This window comes from Mus caroli, unplaced genomic scaffold, assembly GCF_978045245.1.
Source record: "Mus caroli unplaced genomic scaffold, Mus_caroli_1 scaffold_3, whole genome shotgun sequence".
NCBI classification, from domain to species: domain Eukaryota; kingdom Metazoa; phylum Chordata; class Mammalia; order Rodentia; family Muridae; genus Mus; species Mus caroli.
In genome coordinates, this window is record NW_028227258.1 from 152,852,067 (window position 1) to 152,862,565 (window position 10,499).

The window sequence follows — 10,499 nt, forward strand, 5'->3', positions numbered from 1 at the left end:
AGAGATGGCCCAGAAGTTAAGACACTTCCTTCTCTTTCAGAGGATTAGAGTTTGCTTTCCACCACCCAGTCTGGGTGGCTCACAATTGTCTATAAGTCCAGTTCCAGGGCACCTGCACACATGTATATATATACACATACACATAAAGAAAAATAAATATTTAAGAAGTAGTCTAGCCCAAGGCAGGGAAGTGTAGCCTGGGGATTCTGCCACTGAAATGTCTATAGTTACTCTAGGTTCCTTTCCTGGAACATGCAGCGTGCACTCAGCAGAAGTCAGATATCAAAAGCATTGGTTTGCATTTGCCACAGGCAGGGAACAACTGGGAGTTACATGTTTTGGATGTATTGATGCATTCCCAGCCTCAATTATTTTATGTTCAGATTCCTTCCTGTCTAACAACAAAGATGTCTTTTCCTTTTAGAAATGCCAGGAACTGGCTCTCTGCTCCTTCCTGTCCCAGAGACAGCTGCATCTTCTCGTGCAGTGCCTGCCTTGTACTGTAGAAAGGATGGTGAAGGTCGGAGTGAACTGATTTGACAGTATTGGGTGCTTGGTTACCAGGGCTGCCTTCTGATCTGTACTTGGCAAAGTGGAGATTGTTGCCATCAACGACCCGTTCATTGATGTCAACTATATGGTCTACATGTTCCAGTATGACTCTACCCATGGCAAGTTCAACTCCATAGTCAAGGCTGAGAATGGGAAGCTTGTCATCAACGGGAAGCCCATTACCATCTTCCAGGAGTGAGACCCCGCTAACATCAAATGGGGTGATGCTGGTGCTGAGTATGTCCTGGAGTCTACTGCCATCTTCACCACCATGGAGAAGTCCAGGGCCCACTTGAAGGGTGGGGCCAAAAGGATCATCATTTCTGCCCCTTCTGCCAATGCCCCCATGCTTGTGATGGGTGTGAACCATGAGAAATATGACAACTCATTCAAGATTGTCAGCAATGCATCCTGCACCACCAACTGCTTAGCCGCTCTGGCCAAGGTCATCCATGGAACTTTGGCATCGTGGAAGGGCTCATGGCCACAGTCCATGCCATCATTTTGCCACTCAGAAGACTGTGGATGGCCCCTCTGGAAAGCTGTGGTGTGGTGGCCATGCTGCTGCCCAGAACATCATCCCTGCATCCACTGGTGCTGCCAAGGCTGTTGGCACGGTCCTCCCAGAGCCAAACAGAAAGCTCACTGGCATGGCCTTCTGTGTTCCTACCTGCAATATGTCTATAGTGGATCTTACATGCAGCCTAGAGAAACCTGCCAAGTATGACGACATCAAGAAGGTGGTGAAGGACTGGAGAGATAGCTCAGTGGTTAAGAGCACTGATTGCTTTTCCAGAGGTCCTGAGTTCAAGTCCCAGCAACCACATTGTGGCTCACTACCATCTGTAATGGGATCTGATGCCCTCTTCTGGTGTGTCTGAAGACAGCTACAGTGTACTGATATACATAAAACATATAATTCTTTTTTAAAAAAAAAGAAGGTGGTGAAGCAGGCATTCGAGGGCCCACTAATGGGCATCCTGGGCTACACTGAGGATCATGTTGTCTCCTGAGACTTCAACAGCAACTCCCACTCCTCCACAGTTGATGCTGGGGATGGCATTACTCTCAATGACAACTTTGTAAAGCTCATTTCCTGGTATGACAATGAATATGGCTATAGCAACAGGGTGGTGGACCTCATGGCCTACATGGCCTCCAAGGAGTAAGAAAACCTGGACCACCCACTCCAACAAGGACACTGAGAGCAAGAGAGAGGCCCTCGGGTGCTGAGGAGTCCTTGTCCCAACTCGGCCTCCAACACTGAGCATCTCCCTCATGATTTCCATTCCAGAGTCCCATAATAACAGGAGGGATCTAGGGAACTCTCCCTACCCTCTTGAATACTATCAATAAAGTTTGATGCACCCATCCTTCTCCCCAAAAAGAAATGCCAGGAACAATACCCACAGGGGACTCGTATCAGAACTGAAATTATAATAACCCATATAGTTATATAACCTTCACATAGTTGGAAGTTTAGTGGAATATGGACGTAGTGCCACTGTTTCTGTTCACAGCATCGAGTGAGTTCCTACAGAGATGGTGAAATGCTGCTACAGGCAGAACTGCAACTGTGAAGATGAACTCTGGGTTCCTGAGTCTTTAAAATGCTGTTCTTTTTACTCTTTTTAAAATTTTACTTTTATCTTTTTATTACTTATTTATTTCATGTATATGAGTACACTATAGCTGACTCCAGACATACCATAATAGGACATTGGATCCCATTACAGATGGTTGTGAGCAACCATGTGGTTGCTGGGAATTGAGCTCAGGACCTTGAAAGAGCAGTCAGAACTCTTTTTGTTTGTCTGTTTGTTTGTTTTGTTTGTTTGTTTGTTTGTTTGTTGTTGTTTTCAAGACAGGGTTTCTCTGTATAGCCCTTGCTGTCCTGGAACTCACTCAGTAGACCAGGCTGGCCTCGAACTCAGAAATCCGCCTGTTTCTGTCTCCCAAGAGCTGGGATTAAAGGTGTGCGCCACCACCGCCCCAGTCAGAACTCTTAACTGCTGAGTCATCTCTTCTGCCCCTGAAATGCTGTTCTTGATGATCAGGGTGGTTGAAGAGGAATGCATCATTCCTCTTGCTGTGACTCTATCCTCACACCCACAGGTAAGTGTTCTGCTTAGCCATAGCTCTCTCTCCTAGTCAAATAAGCTTTTTATTCTTATGTTTAAGCAACAGATGGAGATCATTACAGAGAACCACAATGGATGAAAATACAGACAACTGATTACGCAGTGCCCAACTCCAGTGGATACATCTGCAGCACAACTCCTGTACCTAAGGCTCTGGGACACGGGGGAAGACAGGGCAGAAAGATTTTATGAACCAGAGGACTGGGAATCTGTGCTGAGATTGTGATGCCTAGAAATGACAGGCATGCTTCACCTGTTCAACAATATGTCTGCATAAATAAGACACGGACAAGGCAATAGCAACAGACATGCTAATACAGACTGGGGAAATATCACAAGGCTCCCACCAAGGCAAAGAGAGTACAAGTAATAAATACTGAGACAGGGAGAACAGTCAGCTAGGATGAGCCTTTTAGTGGTTATCTAATACCAAGCAGTCAGTCCTGCAAACATATACATACAATCAGGACTAATGGACTCAGCAAGTTGTATTTATATGCTCATGGATATGTACATGTGTGACAGTAACAGAAAAAGAAGCCATGAATTTATGAGGGGGTGGGAGGTATGGAAGGGATAGAAGGGAAGGGGGAATATTGTGTAATTATAACAATTGAAAACAAAAGCAAAAGTTGTAGAGCAAATGTTGAAAAAAGTCCTCTAAAAAAGTCCTCGTCGTATCCAGATCAATTAAATTCTAATCTCTAGAGATCTCTGCATCAGTCACCTTGTGAAAGTCCTCTAGGGCTGCTGCAGGCATTGGGGCAGGTCACGGTATAGCAGGGATCCATCTTTTTAGTTGCTAGTGTGGCAGGATCCCAAAGCAGGGGAAGTCTTCTCTAGCACAATCTTCATCCTCTCTGTTGCCAGGAAATGCGATCCTTTTCTATGTGAAATGGATTGAAAACACCCGGTGGATTGTATTCAGCCCTCTCACTTATAGGAAATATTATGGTCTGAGTGTGCCCCCTAAAACTCATGTGTTGGAGTTAAGTTCTGTCTTTATAAGGTAGCCAGTTTCAGATATTCTGTTATAACAGCACAAAATTAGCCAAGATGGAAATTCAGTCCTCGTGAAGTGCGGTCAATGCAGATTTGGGTCTCCAGTGTAATCTGGAGACTTCTTATAGGAGGCCCTATTCTGCATTTCTCTCTGCCTCTGTCTCTGTCTCTCTCTGCTGATCCTGCTTTACTTGCTATTAAATTTATTTATTTATATTATTTTGTCATCATGTCTCTCAGGCAACACCACTATAAATCTGTAATTAGTAGGAGAGATTGCAGACTGTTGGGCTGACCCATCTCTGTTCCAGTCACTGTGGACTTACCTACTTGCTTTATCAAACCAGAGTTCTCATTCCCAGGAGAGTCCTTGGGTGTTCAGATGCATTTCCTTAGCCCCTTACTGGAGTCCCCTCCCTTCTCTATATACACCGTTCCCAATCGTTGTAGCCTGTTATAAATACTGTCTTCTTTTCATACTCTACCATCAGAACTATATGTCTTGCATTTTTAGATTGCTGCAGCACTTTGAGTTTTATGCCTTAGCTTATTTATTCACTTATCAAAGCAGAATGAATATACATTGTATTAAGAGAAAGAAAATGTCTGAACAGTGATAGGGGTTTTGTCTTAATACTCTATTGCTGTGAAGAGACACTATGACCAATGCTCATGTAAACTCATATAAAGGAAACCATGCAATTGGAGGCTTGCTTACAATTTCAGAGGGTTAGTCCAGTGTCATCATGGGGGTCATGGCAGCAGGCTGGCAGGCATAGTGCTGGAGAAGTAGCTGAAAGCTATGTCCTGATCTACAGAGAGCAGGCAAAGAGGAGCTGGGGGAGAGACTGGGCTTCAAGTGGGCTTTTGAAACCTCAAAGGCCTCCTATGTTGATACATGTCTTCCAAAAAGGTCACATCTTCTTCCCAACACTCCCCTAACTGTGAACCAGGCAATGTATGAGCCTCTGGAGACCATTCCCATTTAAACAGCTACAGGTTCCAAGGGAAGAATATTCTTAGCTTATTGTTTAGTTGAAAAACAAAAACTAGGGCCAGGTCTGGTGGCACATGCGTCCAATCCCAGCACATGGAGGCTGAGGTAGATGGATCTCTATGAATTGAAGGCCAGTCTGGTAGACATAGAGAGTTCTAGGTCAGCTAGGGGTTCATAGTAAGACCTTGTTTCAAACAACAATGACAGCAAGAAAACAAAGCAAAAGAAAACAACACAAATGTAAAAGAAAACCTGAATGCATATGATTTGACGTTTGTATGCTGTATGGCAGGCTAAGTTGAGCTAATTAACCCAAGTGTTATGTCACATGCTTGGCCTTTCTTCGCATTTTCACCCTGTCTTTTTGTTGAAGGATGTAATGGTAAGATACTTGCTTTGTGTACATAAAGCACTAGGTTTGAACCTCACTAGTACCAAAATAAAAGATTTAAAAGTCACTATGATGTTGTAGAGGAAGTTAGGTGGCTGTTTCTTGGTTTTTGGCCATTATTGGTGGTATATATCAAGATCCATTTCTCCTTGTGGTGGAAAAAAATTTCCAAACATTGGCAAAGATAGTTCACGTCTTATATATTCTAGAATGGTCACGGAACCATAGAGATGTGTCATTTATATTTCCTGTCCAGGAAACTGGGTAGGCCCTTGTGCCTTCATTTTACACATGAAATATGGAATCAGGGAAGCTGAGTTAGGCAGCTCAATGGCACCCAAAACTCAGATTTGGCCTAAGCCCTGATCTGAGACCATTCTGCTAGAAGGACCATCAACCATTCAGAGGCCGTGAAGTAGCCTGAGGGGCAAAAGGAACCATGCTGACCCCACTTCTAGGTGGCTCCGTGGTCAGTGGAGGTGAGTTGGCTTTGTCCAAGTTGCAGGCTTGGAAGCTGCACAAATTTGATGCTAGTTTTAGGCTCCCAGGGGTTTGTGGTTTGTAATGTTCATAAGTGAATAGACTTTCTTTTCATTCTTTTCTTACTTTCAATTCCATTCAAACAGCCACCACCCTCTGTTACATAGGTATTTGTTTTAAGCAGAATTCTGTCTGCTTTCCATTTTTATTTGAGAATTAGATTCGGGCTGGAGAGATGGCTCAGCCGTTAAAGGCTAGGCTCACAACCAAAAATATAAGAGAATTAGATTCAAAACCAAACACAAATGGAGACATTTGTTGTAGACTTCACTAATTTATTGGTGATGGACATTGCATCTAGAGACTTACACATGCTGGGCAAACATTCTTCTGCAAGCCAAATCTCCAGGCCTTGCTTTACATTTCACTTTGAGACAGTCTCACTAAGTTTCTTAGACTAGTCTTGAACTCATGTGCAGACACATCTGGAACTTGAGATCCTCCTGGCTCAGCCTCCTGGCAGTGGGCTTACAGTGCTCCACTAGGCTTTCTTTTGTTCAGGACTTCTTGATAAGCTCATTCTTTTTTCTCTTCTGGGAAAATGACTAGAATCCACTTTCCTCCCAACTTTTAGGTTCTGTCACACGAGGATGGTAAGGTCAATATCTCTACCTATATTGTTGCCCAACTTTAACCCCCAAAGGCAAACCTATCCAGTATACTTAAATTAAGCAATGGCAAATACCAAGGGGAGACTTCAACCAACTGAAACCCTGTGTGAAGAAGGGTCTTGTTTGCTTTTAAGGAAAATGACTTCTAAGATGGGAAGCTAATGCGAGCCATGTGTACAATAGACCCCCAGTGGGAAAGGACATGGCTATTTTGGGAGGAACGCCTCATGCAGAAGGAAAGGACAGGGCTCCACTAAGAATCTTTCAGATTCCACTGTACATAAGGAGTCTGGGTGCCCTAAGAGGGTTGCAGGAAGGGAATGTGACCAAAGTGCACCAAATACATGTATAAAAATGTCATGATGAAACCCATTGTTGTATACAACCAGAACACGCTAACAAAACATGTGCACAAAAGAATTAGGAAGAGCCAATGCCAAATTACCTCCTTTTCATAAAACATGCTCTAATCTCTGGATTCCTCGGGTCACCAGGATCCCAGATTTATCTTCCAGCTCTGAAAACTCAGATGTGCAGAAGTGAGTGGAAATGAAGGGGAAACATCTGTTTACTCCCTTCCGTGTTCCCCTACCGTAGTGAAAACCTTGGGCAAGGCCCTAAGCCCAGTCTGTACTTGACTACTGGTTTCCACCATCTACCCGTAGTTTGAGATAGAGTCTCCTTGTTCTATCATGCTCCAGGCTGGCCAGGCGTATGCTTCTGATGACAGGGATTTAAACTCAGAGTCTCACACTAGTGCAGCAAATCCATGGGCTAACTCCCTAGCCCCTTCTACAGTGCGTGTGAAGGAAAATGCCATTGCCTTCCTTTTCTTTCCCAATGGGGTTCTAGAGGTTGTAGGAGATCTAGAAAGATGACCATAGCTTGAGTTCTTTAAGAGAGAAGCAGATCAATTATTTTAAAGTTTAATTTTTGATTTCTCCATTTCCATTCCTTTTCTTTCCTGACTTATCTACCATTATTAGAAGTGTGTGTGTGTATGTGTGTGTGTGTGTGTGTGTGTGTGTGTGTGTGTGTGTGTGTATGTGTTGGATATAAGCATGGCATACATGTAGAGGCCAGGAGATAACTTTTATTTTCTCCCTCCACCATGTAGGATCTGAGATCAAATTTAGGTGGTCAGTTTGGTAGAAGAACTTTTAAGTCACTGAGCCATCTTGCTGGCCCATAACTATTAAAAGTCTCCACCTTTCTCTCTCTCACTCTTCTCTGATTCCTTGCTTCGAGAACTTAAGAGTAAGTGCTCTGAGCAGGAGTAGGGACAGGTTCACTTCTGCTATCTTTTTTTGTTACTGAGACTGAATTTTGCAGGAGAGGTAGAAGGCACTTAGTCTGGGTAACCTTGATAAAGGGTAGAAGAAGTATCAAGAGGCCCTTTCACCCACCTGCTCATCACCAGTGGTTGTCATCAACAGCCTCCGTGATGGATCACCTTTCTGCCTCTGGGGACCTCAAATTAGACTAAGAGCAAAGATACTTGAGCCAACTTTGCTGGAGTATCTCTTCTGAGCAGCCTGGAAACTGTTCAAGACAATGACACAGATTTAAGCAAGACTTGAAGGGATTGTGCTCTTGCATTTGAAGCATGGTTAAATGCGGAATTGAGATTGCCCTGGAAGCCCAGTTGCTTTCCCCACAGAATTCCTGGGCTACTCGGCAGTCATGCCTGAGTCTTGCTGATGACATCCCATTCAGTGTGGGACTATGACTGTGGAATATAGACTGAAGAAACTGAAGAACAATTTTCTCTCTCTGTTTCCATCTGTCTGTCTGTCTGTCTGTCTGTCTGTGTCTCTGTCTCTGTCTCCCTCTCTCTCCATTTCTCTCTCAATATGGACTCATGGTAGCCTTCAAGTTGCTGTGGTAGCTGAGGATGGCTTTGAACTTCTGATCCTCCTGCCTTTGCCTCAAAGGTGTTGGGATTACAGTTGTGCAGGAACAGGCTCTGTTCACACTGTGCTGAGGACTGAGTTTTCAAGGCTTTGTTGTCTTCTTAAGTCTTGAGTGCCAATTTGCAAAGTGTAGTATGCTGGGGATAAGGGTGAAGAGCCTGAGGATGGCCCAGAAATTGGAGTCCAGCTCCAGTGGGGTTCAGGTCCCAGAGAGGAGGTATAGAGTCGACGAGGGAAGGAGGCTGCCATGCTCTGAGGGTGAACCAGGACAGCTGGGTGTTCACTGAAAGTACGCCTTTTATACTCAATACTTGCATAGTAGTTTAATCTCAGGTAACGTTGAAAGGAGGCTTTAGTGATTCCAAGAAATATATGATCTTTTCCATGTTTGTTCTTAACTCATATGGCCCTATTTTCAACATCCAGGATGAAATTTTATTTAACTTTTTTTTTTTGGGGGGGGGGTATTTTAAGACAGGGTTTCTCTGTATAGCCCTGGCTGTCCTGGAACTCACTTTGTAGACCAGGCTGGCCTCCAACTCAGAAATCCGCCTGCCTCTGCCTCCCAAGTGCTGGGATTAAAGATGTGTGCCACCACTGCCCGCAGGATGAAACTTTATTACAGTATTTTTCTTGAAGCAAAAGCAGTAAGTTCAGCAAGCATCTAAGTCCCTAGTGTTCTCTTTACACTTCCTCCTGCATGCTCTCAGCCTTTATGGTCAGGGAGTGCCAGACACTGAGTTCTGAAAGACAAACATCTAAGAGCAATTTTCATTTCTCAGCGGGCAAAATTTAGTGCTTGTACCATGTAGCATAACAAACACCGAGCTGTTTCCTAATTGGAATTCCATGTGCCTCAGTCTTACAACACGGGTCTGTTCTTCTCCTCCACTCACCAAAGGGGAGGGCCTGATACCTTACTCTTCTTTAACTATGTTGTACCATCATAATTCCTTCAATGTATGCTCCTGTGTATGACAGAGGGGCATCAAGCCAGTCTAACTTAACAGAATCTGTTTCTTTGGGGGCTATCAGATGTTGACATTCATCCTGTAGGTCAGGTCCCTGGGGAGTCAATCCTGGGCACTGTCTCTACACTGAACGCTTGCTCTCAATGCCAAGGCCCCGGACTCTGCGACTGGGCTACTGTTTCTTTGGATTGTCTGTTTCCTCCGTGGGACCAGGTATAGGTGCCGAAGCATTTCTGGAATCATAAATCTTTAGCTTTTCTCCATTCTTGGTACAAACAGGGGGCACAATGGGGATTCTCCTGTGAGAGCAGGCAGTTACTATATGCTTCCATAGTGGCTGAGGGTTTTTTTCCCCCCAAAGAATTATTTTGTTTAGAAAAACTGCCATTATATACATTAACATCCTTTATTAAAGTTCATGAAAATTTCCCAAAGGAAAAAGCATAAAGAGATCACTTCAGCACATGGGGAAAATCATCAAAGATGAAATTAAAAGGAATCTGGAGAATAGTGATCTAAGGTGTTGATGTGCTGCTTTGTCAAGCAGCAGTGGTCAGCAAGCAGTTCACCCCAGCAGTGCTCAATCAGCAAGCGGTTCACACCAGCAGTGTTCAATCAGCAAGTGGTTCACACCTGCAGTCGTCAATCAGCAAGCAGTTCACACCAGCAGTGGTCAGCAACCGGTTCACACCAGCAGTGGCCAATCAATCAGCAAGCGGTTCACACCAGCAGTTGTCAATCAGCAAGCGGTTCACACCAGCAGTGCTCAATCAGCAAGCGGTTCACACCAGCAGTGTTCAATCAGCAAGCGGTTCACACCAGCAGTTGTCAATTAGCAAGCGGTTCACACCAGCAGTGCTCAATCAGCAAGTGGTTCACACCAGCAGTGTTCAATCAGCAAGTGATTCACACCAGCAGTCGTCAATCAGCAAGCTGTTCACACCAGCAGTGGTCAGCAAGTGTTTCACACCAACTGGATTTTGGCAATACAAGAGCTTTTACTTCATGATGTAACTTCTCTGAGGTTCTTACCTATTTCAGCAGAACTTGTTTACGGCTTGGATGCTGGGGAAAAAAATAAAATCTTGAGATTGCTATGTTCTGTCCTGAGACCTCAGTTCTATGCCCGAGTCTTGTTTACTCCTTATGGATCATCAGAACCGATGTAACACAGGTACTTGAATATTAGGAACACGAGGCTATCTAGACTCGACTGTTGTACCAATGTGCCTGGTGCAGAACAAATGCCGATGGAGCACCTTGCAGCCGGAGCTAGGGCACTGCAGCCACGTGCTCCTGATGTGCTGCATCCCAGGTTGGCTCTGGTTCTACCGAGGTCCTTAACGCAGGAAAGTCCAACATCCGCTGCAGGTTTCCAAGT

At 44.4% G+C, this 10,499-nt stretch overlaps 1 pseudogene; it reads left to right on the top strand.

Moving 5' to 3' along the window:
• The first annotated feature begins 535 nt into the window (after positions 1-535).
• On the top strand, positions 536-10,132 carry LOC147005681 (glyceraldehyde-3-phosphate dehydrogenase pseudogene; annotated as a pseudogene).
• The last annotated feature ends 367 nt before the right edge of the window (positions 10,133-10,499 follow it).